Source organism: Neophocaena asiaeorientalis, unplaced genomic scaffold, assembly GCF_003031525.2.
Source record: "Neophocaena asiaeorientalis asiaeorientalis breed wild unplaced genomic scaffold, Neophocaena_asiaeorientalis_V1.1 scaffold83, whole genome shotgun sequence".
In the NCBI taxonomy this organism is placed as follows: Eukaryota; Metazoa; Chordata; class Mammalia; order Artiodactyla; family Phocoenidae; genus Neophocaena; species Neophocaena asiaeorientalis.
The window spans coordinates 453,236-469,204 of record NW_020172867.1 but is presented as its reverse complement, the minus strand read 5'-3'; the positions used below and the strand labels follow the sequence as shown (position 1 = coordinate 469,204).

The 15,969-nt window shown below is 39.7% G+C and overlaps 1 protein-coding gene across 1 annotated transcript in view; it reads right to left on the bottom strand.

Moving 5' to 3' along the window:
* The window catches only part of AKAP6 (A-kinase anchoring protein 6), a 569,716-nt gene that overhangs the window by 461,885 nt on the left and 91,862 nt on the right, over nt 1-15,969 (bottom strand). The window contains exon 5 of the mRNA XM_024742005.1: nt 7,956-8,167. The gene's annotated coding sequence lies outside the window, so the exon portion shown is untranslated. The remainder of the gene's footprint in view (nt 1-7,955; nt 8,168-15,969) is intronic.

Here is a 15,969-nt window from a genome sequence, read left to right as displayed (position 1 = left end):
AGATGGGCTATTTTTATGCTAATATAATGGGAATAAACAGTAGCAGGGAAGATGGGGGCCTGGGGGGCTGCTGGTGGGGAGGATTTTGGTGGATTCACAGCTATCCCAGAAGGTTACAGTGATTGGAGACTGATGGGATAGAAACAAAGGATGAGCACTAAAAATTGAAAAAGCTGAGAGTGGGTGGGAAACAAAGATTCTGAGTGGGCCAGAAAACGTAATGAGTTATTTAAGAAAAAACATTTAAATCAAGGAATTGAATGAAAAGAATAGAAGATGAGATGGCAGCCCCAGATATACCTGGAGCCCCATCTCAGAGTACCTCTAGAGCAAGGGGAGAACTAATCAGAATTATCTATAAGCAGAGCCCAGACAACACAGTGTTAAATCTATGACAAGCTCTCCAAGTAATATGCATGTGCTTGCCTTTGGTTGTCCTAATTGGTAAAGTGTTTCTTCAGCACATGGTCTTGCACATGGTAGACATTTGACACATCTGTTGATTGTTGACTGCTGATGAAATTATCTGAAACAGCTGGCTTTACAGCTTGTACAGTGGTGGACATGGTGGGCATTAGGATTGTTACAGGGTACAGAGTAAAGCTGTGAGTCCTTGGGGCTTGATCCTTAGAGAAGACTCCATCTCTAAGATGTGACAAAAGCCCCTCATGGATTTGTCAGGTCCTTGTTTACTGTCACACGGCCAAAAAATTAACCTTTTTCCAGTGCAGCAAATACCATCATTCATGTTAATTCTGTAACATTTCTCTGCACATCTGTAGATTAATACAGTATCTTTTCACTGTGACATGATGGGTGAGAATGCTTCACCTACTATAAGGTCCAGGAGTCTGTCACCAGCATCTCATTATTATAAATAGTAATGGCAGATCTGGACTTATGAACATTAACATTAGCATGGCTGGAGCTCCCTTGCTGGAGAAGGGTTCTTTATAAATATTGACTGCAATTCCCTTTTTAGCTAAAAAAAAGTGAACTCTTCCTACAGTAATATAATCTCAAATTATAGGCCCCTAGCCTCCTGGAAAGAAAGAATAGAGGGAAAAAAACAGCGCTAAAAGAATACCCAGCCAGCATAAAAATGTTGTGTAATTTAAATAAAGTTAAACAAAGCAGGGGATAAAAGTAATCAAGTAGTAAACAAAGGGCGGGAAAATTAATACAAACAATGAACCAACAGGACGGTTAATTAGTTTGCTTTGCAAAGAACATTTGATTTCTCCCCTGAAAGCAGTGGTGGTGACAAATAATCCTGACCTATCAAATATCTTCAGGTACAATGTAATATGTCCCCCCCATTGCCTATAAAAGAAATGCCACTGAACTACTGTGCATGGTGGTGAATTACCATGGATGCTTCTAAATTACTATGCATGGCATCTTTTCTCTGGGTTGTTTGACAATGGTCCTTCTGTTTTTTTTAAGCTCTACAATTGCCATTTGAATTATTCTGGAATAGAAGTCTCAAACTCAAATACCCACAGGGTTCAAGCAGCAGCAGTGGGGGTAAATGGATGGGAGTAGCGGGGAGACCATGATGAACTGGAGAATACTACTCCATCTAAGGCAGTCAACTCTTGCCAAGTGAGCCACATGATCTAATTCTTAAAGAGAAGCTTAAAACTCAGATTTGTGTGTCAATTTTTTATATCAAAAGGGCCATACAAAACTGCCTAGGTAACGTGCAGGGTCCAGTGTAAAATAAAAATGAAGAACCCCTTGCTCAAAAATTACTAAGAATTGCAAGCTGGCAATAGCAGAGCATTAAACCAGGTGTGGACCCCTCTCAGCGCAGGGCCCTATGCTGCGACATAGGTTGCCAGCCCATGAAGCCTGCCCTGCAGCTATATAAAACAAGCTCAGGAATCACCCAGTTTGAGACCCTGCTCTAAAGGTTCTACATTCTCTTCCCACTTCCCCTTGTGACTCAAAGCAAACAAATGCAAGATGGCTGGAAGAGTTTGGAGCATGCCCTACAGCTAAAGAACAGAGAAATACATGGCTGGTGGCTTACAAGGGAAGAAGTCTCTCCTTTGTCTTCACCAAGTCTTAAAACCAACTGGGGGATTCAGTTGTTGATAGGTATGTGCTTGTGGAAATGAAATCTTCAGCCCTATTAATTCAAAATACCTAAAAGTCTGTTGCTATAGCCAAAGTCCTATAAAAAGTGATACTCCCCTGAAAAACCTTCCCATTCGTGGCCCATCTATCGAGTTGGGTATGTGCAATTGCCATCAAAGAGGAACAGTCAATCCACAAGTGATTGTCACAAGTCAGACATCCTTCACACACGCGTCATAGTTTTGAGGGGCTTCCCTGGTGGTCCAGCGGTAAAGAATCCATCTTCCAAAGCAGGAGACGCAGGTTTGATCCCTGGTCGGGGAACTAAGATCCCACATGCTGCAGGGTAACTAAGCCCGTGTGCCACAAACTACAGAGCCCACGTGCCCTGGAGCCCACGCGCCACAACTACAGAAAGAAAACCCACACGCCACAACTAGAGAAAAGCCTGAGCAGACCGCGCTCTGTAACAAAAAGATCCCGCACGCCTCAACAAAGATCCCGAGTGCTGCAACTAAGACACAAGGCAGCCAGAAAACAAAAGCAAAAACAAATAAGGAAAATAAATAAATAACATTTTAAAAAATATAATCATAGTTTTGTTTTTTGTTCATGTTTATTTATTTAATTTTTTGGCTATGTCAGGTCTTCATTGTGGCACATGGGCTTCTCTCTAGTTGTGGCGCGTGGGCTCCGTAGTTGTGGCGCACAGGCTCCAGAGCACGTGGCCTCTGTAGTTGCAGTTCACGGGCTTAGTTGCCCCACAACATGTGGGATCTTAGTTCCCCGACCAGGGATCGAATCCACATCCCCTCCATTGTAAGACAGACTCTACCACTAGACCACCAGGGAAGTCCCACAATCATAGTTTTGAATACATTAGTTAATATGATTGTTTAGACAAATGCTTCCCATTTAAAGTGACGTTTGTAAGGCATACTAGGGTGAATAAATAGGCTGCTTGTAGCTGGAGGTGACTGGCACATACCTCTACCAGCATGCTAGCTGGAATGTTCCATTTAGAGGGCTTACTGGACAGTTTTTAAAGATTAAAAATATCTTTCATAAAAATGAAAAAAAACCCTTAAACTGATCTGTCATATACATTTCATATTTCTATATGTCAGGTTTATGTCAATTGAGACAGACATGTGCTTTTTGTTTAATTACAATTATACTTTTCAGAATAGCTTAATACAAACAAAATGCTAATCACCAAATTGGCTTTGTTCACAGCCAGCAAGATTCTAATCCAAACTCAAGAAGAAAAAACCAAAGCGACTTGGCTCCACCAAAGCCAAAGTGATGGAGATGCTCTATGGAAATCAAGCAAAAATCACAGGACTTAAGCCTGTCAAGGCAGAAAAATGAAAACAACTCCAGGATCTTTAAAAAGTTTGGACTGAACTATTCTGCTAGTTCACACTGCTCCCCTTTTTTTTCACTTAACATTGCATTTCCTCTTTCCTAGTCTGATGTGCCCACAGTTTATTTTTCTTTGCTGACTGGAACAAAATAATTTTTATTTTTTAATTTGTATTGAAAGTTTGATATAAAACAATTCTAGATGCTCAACCTCTTTCCCGCACCTATTGCTTACAGTAAACCTCTTTTCAATGAATATCTAATGAAGGCAGCTGTTAAATAAAAATGAATGTTATATAAAAAAGTAAGAGAAAAAACAAACCTATTATTCAATGCAGCAATTTTACCTCCACATGTAGACCATATATGCATATGTGCAGAGATAATGGGTGTATCTCTGGAATAGAAGTAAATGGAAATAGTATTACAGCATCAAAGAGAATAAATTATTCCACTGTAAATTTATCTGTTTATTTTTATCTCTGCACCTCCACCCCTGCCGCTAGAATGCAGTGGGGTAAGAGATCTGCATCTGTCTTGTCCCACTGCTATGTTCCTAACATTGCCTGGCACATAGTAGATACTCAATAAATAGGTGTTAAATTGAATTGAATACATAGGATCAAAACAAGTTATCATTCCCTGTTTCTAGGATTGGAAATAGAAGGAAACCTGAGACATGTAGCAGGACTACCAACTTCCCTAAATTCCACTGGCTTTTTTATTCCCTAAATAGAGCCTAACTCCTGTGGTCACTGCACCCAGCAACTCCGTTGCTTTCTGGTCAGCCTCTAATTCCTGTAGCTCATGCAGACACGAGCTTGGGCCTCATTGAAACAGGCTGGGACAAAGATTAACTTCTTCCCAGAACCTAGTAATGGCTAATGAGCTCTGTGGAATAATATTTCTAAGTATTCATCATACCGGAATCAATATCAATGTGCTGTCAGTGTGTGCATTAGCCCCACAGTCAAACAAAGAACAGCCCTTATGGCCCAATAATGACACTGGGCGTGGATAGCTGGGGATGGGCAAGATGATGCAGAGATGACTATAGCAGCTCTCCTCAAACACAAGGTTTCCAGGATGTTGCAGAGACGGTCATTCTTGTACTTTGTCAGAGGTAGGCAGCATTTAGATTCAGCCACTGATAATACTCAGCAAAATAACTCTCTTTTATCTTCCTAACCCATGAGATGGATTACACCTTCCTGACTGTAAGAGAAGTCTACTCTTCTATTCCTTGCTGGTGTTGGCAAGGAATTCAAATGTCTTAAAGTTAGCAGAGCACTACATATGTAGCTGGTAAGACAGGTACAACAAACTTGAATCATTACTGACTCAGGTAAGACCTGCTTTTATTACAACTCCATCATGCCCACACTCATTCGTGTAGCGTTTCCCATCCTCAGATCCTGCTAGAAAGATATGTCAAGCAAGGGTACTGGCAAAAGGTCTGAGCATCAAGTCTGCATTACTTTAATCTCCGGGATCAGAGTAGGATCTGACCAAGATCCATGCTCATCCCTGTAGTAAAATGGATCTTAGTGCTGTAAATGAGATTTCATTCTACGTATGAAATCTGATTTTCCAATTACAATGAGAAGGGTGGGGTGAGTTTGATAGAGTAAAGACGACTGCTTTTATGGTATACACAGTTAAGATGTTCTAAAACTAAGATGACTGTGGGTAAGCAGGTGGGCATCACAGTCAAATCACATTGATTTGGAATCCTGGTCCAATAACTTATTAACTATATGACCTTAGCCAAATTTGGTAACCTGGCTAAAACTTAGTTTCTGTAAAATGTAAATAATAATAACTTAATCCTCCTATAAAATGAGATTGTTACTCTCTATCTCATAATGTCATTATAAGGGCTGAATAAGTTACATACAATGTTTAGCCCAGTGCCACTACATAATAAGAATTGAATAAATAAGAGCTGTGGTTGTTACTATGATTTTTCTTTTTATCACCCCACCATGGCCTAGTTATCTACAAAGAATTAACTTCTTTGTACCTTTGTAATTCAGTGAAGAAAGCCATAACCAAAAGCATGGAAGAAGTTAGTTTCTTGTCAGGCTTCCATGGTCTAAACTTGGCCACACAATAAATATGATCTTAATGATCTTTCACTAATCACTGTGAAACAAAATTCTCTAAATTCTAGAAAGTTTCAGTGAAACACCACAAAATGCAGCCATAGAGCAATCTCTCCCTTCCCCCATACACACACACACCCCATCCACCCCTTGGGGATATATTAAACTAAGACAACTGAAATAGCCTTAGCCAGTAATTAAGACACACAGCTAATCAGAGAGCAGCACAGGCTGTGGCCCTCTGCAAAGAAAACGAGCACCCAGGATGACAGCTCCCGTTACTAGGGCTTTGTTCTCCTAGAGCAAAAAGAGCACAAAAGCATAAAGTTGGGGAACTACAAAAGCATTTTGAACATTTGCAGAGGTGAGGAGAGATCACAGGCTCCTCTAAACTGGAAGGAGATTCTACCAGATAACTGCGTCAGCCCACACCCTCCAGCGCCTTCCCCACCCTCAAAGCATGACTCCACTTTTCCTATCATTGCCTTTAAGGAATCTGGCTTCTGCGACTTCCAGTAATGGTACAAATCACCCATGATGAAGCAGCTGAGAGCACTGTTAGACAAAAGAAACAAAAATTAAGCAAATAGGAAACTCCTTAAAATGCTACCTTTGGTTATTTTTATTCCTAGCAATTTATGTTACCAAAGCAAGTCTTTCTTCATTGCTTTTCCTTGCAGGTAATACTTTAAATGAATTCCAATGGCCACTGAGTGATTTTCTCCAGACCCATAATCTAGCCACTAGACGCACTTTCCCCTCCCCCATCACCATCTAGCACTCCTCCCTGTCACCTTAGAGCTTCTGACTTAGCTGTATTCACACCCAGAAGTCCCAGCAGAGCTTTCTGTTCACATTTTACGACATAAAAAAAGCAGGCAATGAACCCATGCTCCTAAGTGCCTGCGATAAAGCCAGGCTGAGCTGACCTCTCCCATCCCAAACAGCTGCATGTCAGGCACATAAACTTAAAGGACCAAGAGCAGCATGTGTGTGATGTGTATAAACAAACTAATTAAATCCAAGATCTTTCATCCCAGCTAGCGCCTAATGGGACCAATAGGCTCGACTCTGTGCAAAAAAACCCCACAAAACAACAAAAAAAACAAATCACTCCAAGCTAGCAAGAGGTATTGCTTTTCCTGCTTCCTGTGATACATCTCTTTTAGGCTCAATAAACAGCCTCAAAGAAGAGGAACTCAAGGGTTGCCATTCATTCCTGTACGACTTTTCAAATAAAAACTATCAGCTTGGCAGCAGTGAGCCAAAGACCACTCCCTGATCCCAAGTGGACACACTGATCCATTGGACTGACATGCACCTCCTCCTTTCCTTCCCTTAGTAGCAATCAGCTGCACCGGGGAAATCCATTGCCCAAAACAAAAGACAACTCACTGCTCCTTATCTGATAATGTCAGGTCATAATTTTTAGAAAAAAAAAAAATAATAATGAAGAGGCCTAAAGACAGAGCTAGGAGTTGAAATAAGCACCGTACGTGTTTACATAGAGTTTCAGAATTGAGTTGAGGTTATGACTGAGCCCAGAGATCTGTATTCGCCACAATCACTGAGGACTCTGCTATTTATTCATCTTATCAGATTCTGGTTAAAGTTAAGCAAGAGGTAGCAACACCATTGCCACTTGCAGAGGCTCTCCATAGGGTTACCCTTCACTGCAACTGCCGCAGAGAGGAGACTTGTTACAAGTCAGCCTGCAGATAACTCCAGCTATTTTGAGGATTAGCTAGAGATGAAAAAATATTGTGGCAGTCTTTCAACTAACTATGAAGGACACGGGTCGAAGGACTACCATGTAAATCAATAGGCTCAAGTAATTTCATTTTGTTTGGGTCTCTATGTTTTTTAAAAATTCTGTCTTGAACATTCAAGAGATCCCCTTTCACATCAGGGCTATGTCAAATGCTTATTCAGCATTCGTTCCTTGCCATGAAGAAACTGAAACCCAACCGAGGTAAATACTGAATTTCCTACTGTAAATCACTTAATATTTCATAAATCACAAGAACAAATAGGGGACCAATGAGCTCTCCCCATAAAAAAGAAATAGGTATCTTTACAATCTTTAAATACTGTGAACTGCTCAATTTAGAGCCTATTTGGGGTTTTGCAATAGAAAAATATCTTATGTTTATGAAAAATTCCATGAGAACACTAAAAATAACAGGCAGAGATAGAACAAGAATAATTCCACATATTTTGATCCCTCTATGACTCTTATAGGCCTTTGTCTTAACCCAGCAGCCTGAAAACAGATTTAGGTAAAACAGCCCTTCTTTCCCTAGTCCATTTTAAGCAGACAACATCCCCCCATCACCGCCTTAGCAGACACCGACTAACCAAGAAAACAGCCATAAAATTAAGGCCCAGACATTTAACACTCACCATCTCCTGCTCCCACCGCCTTCTTTTGATGTTTACAGCACATCTGTAGGATGCAATACTAGGAGATGCCTTGTTTGACCTGCTGCATGATGCTGTGACATCAGTTCAGATGATGCAGCTCATTATGGGAAAGACTGCTGTTGCTATGGCAACTGGGATGTGCTAGGAATCCTTGCTGCATTTCCAGTGGAGCCTGAGACAATACGGAAGCCCTGTAAGAAACAGACAATATGCAAAATTTAGATCAAAGGAAGAGGATCCCTCATTGGGCTAAAATCCATAGGTTTAAAAGGGATTTCCCTGAAGTCATTTTGGAAAAAATAAAAATAACCTCCTACTTTGTTGTTACACACTTAGAAAAAGGGGAGGGGGGAATTAGATTTAGTACTAAAACAAATAAAAACTCAAATGGACAATGTTTCTCTGTTAGGCAATTTGATTACTTTTTCCTCTCTGGACAGCATTTCAATTACTTTTTTAAAAAGTTATTAAAAAGAATTTTTCTCATTTGTCAAAGATGAAAAGAACAAAGCAAGGAACAGAAAAAAAATTAAAAATGGAATCTAAACAGCTGAGAAAGTGACTCTAATTCTAAAGAAAATAGGGTTTAATTCTCAGAATATGGACAAACTCCTACCAACAAAGTCTGTCCTAATCATTTCCACTGATGGACACCAACCCAGACACATGACACGTGACACAGAACCTTCTCATGCAGACTAGCCCCAGCTCTCACTTGAGCATTGGATAGGCACATGGAAGGAGGTTTAGAATCTAGGGGGCACACCACATCACCTTCAACTTCTCGGGCCCCTTCCTTTGACATGCAGAGAACCCCTACCACTCAGAGCCAAAATGCAAGAGTCTTTTTCTGGGACCAAACCTGGTAGTTGGAACAAATGGCAGACCTGCTAGAAACTCCCAAATCATTGGCATTCCAAACATTGGGGTTCTGTTTTCCTCTCTATGGGGCAATGAGACACACAGGAGGAAATTACTCACAGCCCTCCCCCGACAAAAGCTGAAACTGTGAAAAGCCACATTTAGATAAGACATAGTGAGGTATTTCTGTAGTTCGTAAAAGAAAAGCAAATCTAAAGCAATCATTTCTTTCCACTCCTGAGCAGAAACAAACATTATGTGATGCGAACTGGGGAGAAGGAGACATGGACAAAGCAGCCATCTCTTGCATATTTAATACTCTCAGACCGCGGATAGAGAGAGAATCAAGCTGACCTACATACATCCACACTATCTGCACAACTCTGGGGAAGAACAACATTCTAAAACCCCCAAATCTAATGAGACAATTATGTCGTCCCCTCCTACTTGAGATTTTAAATGGCATTGTTAACCAGCAGCATGGGGGATGGGGAGATGAAATAGCAGAAGGAATTCAGGCAGTGGCTTGGTAAATGGGGGCTGATAAAATGCCTGAAAGACGCCAAGATCCTAGCAGGGTGCACCATCAGCTATGCACAGAGCATCCCCTCCCTGATGCAAAGCCAGGATTATTCTTGCTTCACCTAATGAGGAATTGGGAGGCCAAGAGCAAGATGTGAAGCTGCCTGCCCAAGTCATCCATGCTCTCAGTCATGCGCAGAGCCTGACTCCCACCCTTTATCTTAGGCCACATGCCACACCAAGGGAAGTAACAGGCAGCCACTCCAGTGTAAAGAGCACTGATCTGGGATTCAGGAAACCCAAGTGTTAATGCCAGTTCCTCCAGTGAGCATCTGTGTAACATCAGGTCAATCAATTAACCTCTCTGGGCCTCAAGTTTTTCACCTGCAGAGATGATGGATTTAGCTAATAACCATGGTTTTCAAGTTTTTTGTTAGTCGTGGAACCCTATCTTCTAATGATACAGACCAAAGCTGGGCTGCCCTGGGTGAGAGGGGTAAGAAGCCCAGAGCCAAGTTTGATGAGCTCTTCTCAACCCCATGCCCCATCTCACCTGCTATGATCTGACCTCTGAAGGCACTCTGATGAAACCCTCAGCCACTGGGGAAGATGGAGTGAAAGTCATGGCGGTATAACAATATTATAAGCCTTTCCATAACTGAAATCTATGGTTCTATAAAAGGGAGAGAAGAGGGTGGGATCAGGTGTTCCAGACTTGAATATGGCTTCTCAGTATGAGTTTCCTTTGCCAGAAAAATGTCATTGGTTTGGTGGGAAGAGATGGATGTCTCATCAATTCTGAGGCCAAGTCAGACTTTTAACAACCTGAAGTGGCTGAATTACTGGCCCCCAAAATGGCCTAATAAAAAGTGGACCCATAAAGCAGAAGCAAGTCATGAAGTATTTTCTTGCTGTGTGAATGGGGCTGTAGTAATTCACCTTGAATTTCCTAATGGCCTTTCTCACTACCTCCAAATCCTCAATTTGTGGTGTTGTTTTGAGGATTGCATGCACTAATGTTTATAAAAGCATTTGGAAACCAAAAGCGGAACCTTTGTTAATATTGTCGTTAACAGCCCACTCACCCCAGTCAGGGGAGGCTATTTAGCTCTCGCCTGTAGGTCCAGTAAGATTCTGGACTCTGGAATAAGATGGTTAGGAAATGGCTTACAAGGTCTGCACAGCTACCAATGCGGGCTTACCCCTCACTACTCACTTTGACAAGGGGTCCTCCCAGAGGACAGAGCCAGGGCCATGGGCAGAATGGATAAACACCTCCTCTTGGAGAACAGAGTCAGGGCCTTACCAAGGAAACTCTCCTACTTCCAGGTGGCCATTCTTACTAGCCAAGGGTCATTTCTACCCTAAGCAATGTTACTTGGCTATACTGTTGACATTTTATTATTTTCAGGTTTCCAGGAGAACAGAGCTACAGAATTAACCAAAGGTTGAAATCTTATGCAGAAGGAGAAGGGGTTTAGTTAATCCTTTACCACCAATGCCCAATTATGGAATTCTGGCTTCAAAATTGACCTTCATTCACAAAATATACAAATACTCTAGCACTCTAACCACAGGCCTACATGACCATATACCCATGCTGGCTGTAGATGTTGTTTTAATCAGTACACTATATACTTTCTGAGAACATTTGTTGGCCAAAAATATTTGGACACCAAATTACAGTGGTCATTTGTGGCTCTTACTGTTGTCAAATGCACACCATCCCTTCTACTTTTTTTAGATAACCACACAGATATTATTATTAATCATGGGTGATCAGAATAGAATTTGCAACCATAATATTAATAATAAGCTCAGTTATTATTGTAGTTAGCTAATGTTTGGATTTATTATTTCCTCTCAGACATTACCTCGTCTACATTCTAACTTATATGCTTTGGGTGGGAATCCAACCAAGGAATGCAGAATGCCTCTCAGTCTTAAGCCAATAAGCTTGTTCCATCCCCAGACATACAGAAATTAGTTCAGAGATGATATGAGACCTCACTGAAGCCAATAAGATACAGTGAGACATTTTAAAGAAATCACTGTTGGCTCCTGGTTTTGAAAGGGTGTCAAATCTGAAGTAGCTCATCCATTTTGTATTCATGAGTGAAGAATCTGTCTAAGCCAACAGAGGGAAGGCTGAGATAAGTTGAGAGAAAAGAAACTGAGTTCTGATGACACTGCTTGGGCCAGAAATCAGCCCTACTCTGACTCTGTAGGTTATAAGAGCCAAAAAGCCCCTTTTCTGCTTCAGCCAGTATGTTTTGGGGTTTCAGTCACAGTAAACAGAGCCCTAACTGATCCAATCATTGAAGAAACTGTGTAAGGCATAAATTGGCACCATTAGCATGAAGCATACTAGGAAGAAAAAAAAAAAGCTTGGGCTCTGGAGTGGTGCATGAGACTGAACAGTGAGACCCCTCAAAGGGTTAGGGTCAGGGCCAGAGCTGGCAAGACCCCCTCACAAGGAAGGCACAATGCATTATTCATCTTTTCTCCTGGACATTCCCGGACTTGACAGTGACTACATACTCCAATCAGCTTAAGCCCCATTCCTCTGTCCTTTCCCAGGCAAAATTCCCATCAGCAAAGGCCAAAAAGCCTCCAAAAGCCCAGGGAGGATGGATTAGCTCCTGACTGAACACCTCAATTTGGAACCTGAAGCAAACCTTGGGGTGATTTTCGCCAAAGAAACTGGCCCCAACCTGTTCAAAGGTCTCCCTGTCATCTTCTGAATTTACGATTTTCTCTTGCCCGACTTTAGAGTTAATATGGTTTGCTGCTTCACTAGATTTAACGCCAAACAAAAACATTCGACATAAAACCAAGTGGCTTTAATGTGCTGGTGGAAGTCCAGTTGTGCTGAGTTATATAGGTAAAGGAAATACCTATATATATATCAGGACCAACATATGATGAGGGTTTATGTGCTGTTTAAACTTTGCACTGGCATTTCTGGGGCTTTCCTGTTGTAGTACTCAATTTTTTCATAGGTCTTAATCTTATCTACTCAAGTAAACAGCTCTTTAGGGTACTACGAATGTCTTCCGCTACTTTTGATTCCCCCATAACCTTTAGTGCACTCCTAGGCATAAGTAATCCCCTAACAAGTCATTCTTAATTTCTTTTTTGTTAAAGTAACATTGTTTCCATTCCAGGCAAAGAAAAATTTCCTAACAGCTTTCTCCTTATCACAGCAGAGTTTGAAATGTTATAAGATTTTACTAAGGCTTACATGTGTAAATCTTTTCCCCTTCCTTTTGCTGCCTAAAATAACAAAAAGTAATTTGCTACTAAGAAAATCTGACCAAAAATGATAACACAAGCCAGCAAACAAACATTTAATATGTGTCATCAGAGACAGAAGGAATAGTGATCATGATACCTGTTTCAAGTTATTTACGACTGAGTCTTTTAATTAACATAGCATTTTCAGCCCACACGGTCTTTTAAAAAACTAGATTCCTCCCCTTACCTGAGAAAAATCATGAATAAAATAACTAACCCTCATTTACATTAAAATAACTAACCCAGCATAAGCATAATGCATTCTAGAAATATGGAGTTTCCTGAGATAACTTTAGTTAGAAAAAGTGATTCTTTTCTATGGAAAAGAAACAAATTACATCATACCTTCATATGTAAAATTCCTACAGTAAATAATATGCTAAAGGGCTCACTAAATCAAAGTTACAAGTAGCTCTGATACAAGAGATTTGTTTTACAAGGTACAAACATTTTTTTTAGTGAATAATCCAATTTAGTAAATGTACTCTTAAAAATCAGCTCTATATAAAGTACAGAGTTACACACCATTGGTAAAGTTATCTTCATTTGCTAGAGTGCTATGAAACAAACAAGAGAGCTGAAATGTTCAGCCAATTACAAGTATCCATTTTGCTTTACATCTGAGTCGTTATATCAGGCTGCCTTATATTCCATTAACTGGACGCATGTCTGTCATGGAAACAACTTCAAGCATCTTCAAGGCAAAGACTAAGTCTTCCAGAGCAGAGTAGGTTGTGTAGCAAACACTTGTCGTGTACATTGCCTAGTAAATGCTTCTTTACATGAGTTTGTCAAACTCAGAGACTTGATCCTGGCCAGCTAAAGACATGCAATTAGAAACTCCCAAACCACCAGTCAATCATAAATATACATGCATATAAACACATACACATATTGACTTGAAAACATAGGTGAGAATGAGTTTTTGCACATAATACCAATATTTCCCTCTTACTCTAGCCAGTGATTATATTTTACTTTCAAATGTACTAATTTACTGCTGGTCTAAACACTCTATCAAAATGTATTTATTGTAAAAACATTTCACCATAATACAACATATTATTGCTTCATGGAATTCTTTTGAAACAGATTACACAGACACAAACATAAAAGTAAATCTAAAATATTCATAAGTATACATATCACATAAAGAACATATACCATAATAAATACACTGAGGTAACATACAAAACAATAAAGTCAAGTAATAAAAGCATTGCTTTACCTAGCTCTATGTTTATAGTGCTTGCTCGGTGCTATGGACTGAATATGTGTATCCCCCCAGAATTCTCATGCTGAAATCCTAACCCCCAAGGTAATGGTATCAGGAAATGGAACTTTTGAGAAGTGACCAGGTGATGAAGGTGGATCGCTCATAAATGGGATTAGCGCCCTTACAAAAGAGGCCCCAAAAAGCTCCCTTGACCCCTTTTACCATGTGAGGACAAAGCAAAGAGCATTGTCTATGAACCAGGAAGTGGGTTCTCACCAAACACAGAATCTTCCAGCCCCTTGATCTTGGACTTCCCAGACTCCACAACTATGTGAAATTAATGTCTGTTTTTTATAAACTACCCAGTCTATGGTATTTCTGTTATAGCAGCCCAAACAGATTAAGATTCCAGCTCCTCAAAACTAAGTTGTGTTTCTATATACCTACAACAAAAGAAAAATTAAGAAAACAATCCTATTTACAATGGAGTCAAAAAGAATAAAATACTTAGTAGTAAATTTAACCCAGGAAGGTGAGAGATAAGTACACTGAAAATTATAAAACACTGATTGATGAAAGGAATTAATGAAGACACACATAAATGGAAAGGTAGCCCATATTCATGGATTAGAATAAATAACATTGTTAAAATGTCCGTAATACTCAAAGCAATTTTCAGATTCAATTTAATCTCTATCAAAATGCCAGTGCATTTTTTACAGAAATAGAAAAACAACCCTAAAATTTGCATGGAACCAAAAAAGATCACAAATAACTAAAGCAATCTTGAGCAAGAAGAACAAAGCTGGAGGCATCACACTTCCTGATTTCAAACTATCATACAAGGCTATAGAAAGCAAAACAGTGTGGTACTGGCATAAAAATAAAACACATAGATCAATGGAACAGAATAGAGAGACCCAAAACAAGCCCATGCATACGTGGTCAACTAACTTTCAACAAAGGCACCAAGAACACAAAATGGGAAAAGATAGCCTCTTCAGTAAGTGGAGCTGGGAAAACTGGATATCCACATGCAGAAGAATGAAATTGTGCCCTTATCTTATATCATACACAAAAATAAATTCAAAATGGATTGAAGACTTAAGGAAAAGACCTGAAACCATAAATGCTCAGAAGAAAATATAGGGGAAAAGCTCCTTGATATTGGTCTTGGCGGTAATTTTCTGGATACAATATCAAAAGTACAGACAACAAAAGCAAAAATAAATGAGACTACATCAAACTAAAAAGTTTCTGCATAGCAAAGGAAACAAGAAAGAAGAAAATATTTGCAAACCATATATCCAATAAAGGTTTAATATCCAAAATATAAAAGAATTCTTACAACTCATAGCAAAACAACAATCCAATTTAAAAATGGGCAAAGGATCTGAATAGACACTTTTCCAAAGAAGACATACAAATGGCCAAAAGGTATATGAAAGCTGTTCAACCTCACTAAACAGGAAAATGTAAATCAAAACCACAATGAGATATCACTTCACACCTACTAGGATGTCTGTTATCAAAAAGACAATAGATAACAAATATTGTCCAGAATGTGGAGAAAAGGGAGCCCTTATACACTGTTCGTGGGAATGTAAACTGGTACTGCCACTATGGAAAACAGTATGGAGGTTCTTCAAAAAATTAAAAATAGAACTACCGTATGATCCATAAATCCTACTTCTGGGTATATATCCGAAGGAAATGAAATCACTATCTCAAAGAGATATCTGCCCTCCAATGTTCATTTCAGCATTACTCACAATAGCCAAAATATACAAACAACCTAAGTGTCCATCAAAAGATGAAAGGATAAAGAAAATGTGGAAGACATATATAATCTATGGAAGATATCTATATATGGGATTTATATCTCCCATTCCATATATGAGTGTGTGTGTGTGTGTGTGTATATACATAAAATACATTCAGCCATAAAAAGGAAGGAAATACTGCCATTTGTAACAACATAGATGAACCTGGAGGGCATCATGCTAAATGTAATAAGCCTGAGAAAGAGACAAATACTGTATGGTATAAATGGAATCTGAAAAAAAATTTTTTAACTCATAGAGAATAGAATGGTGG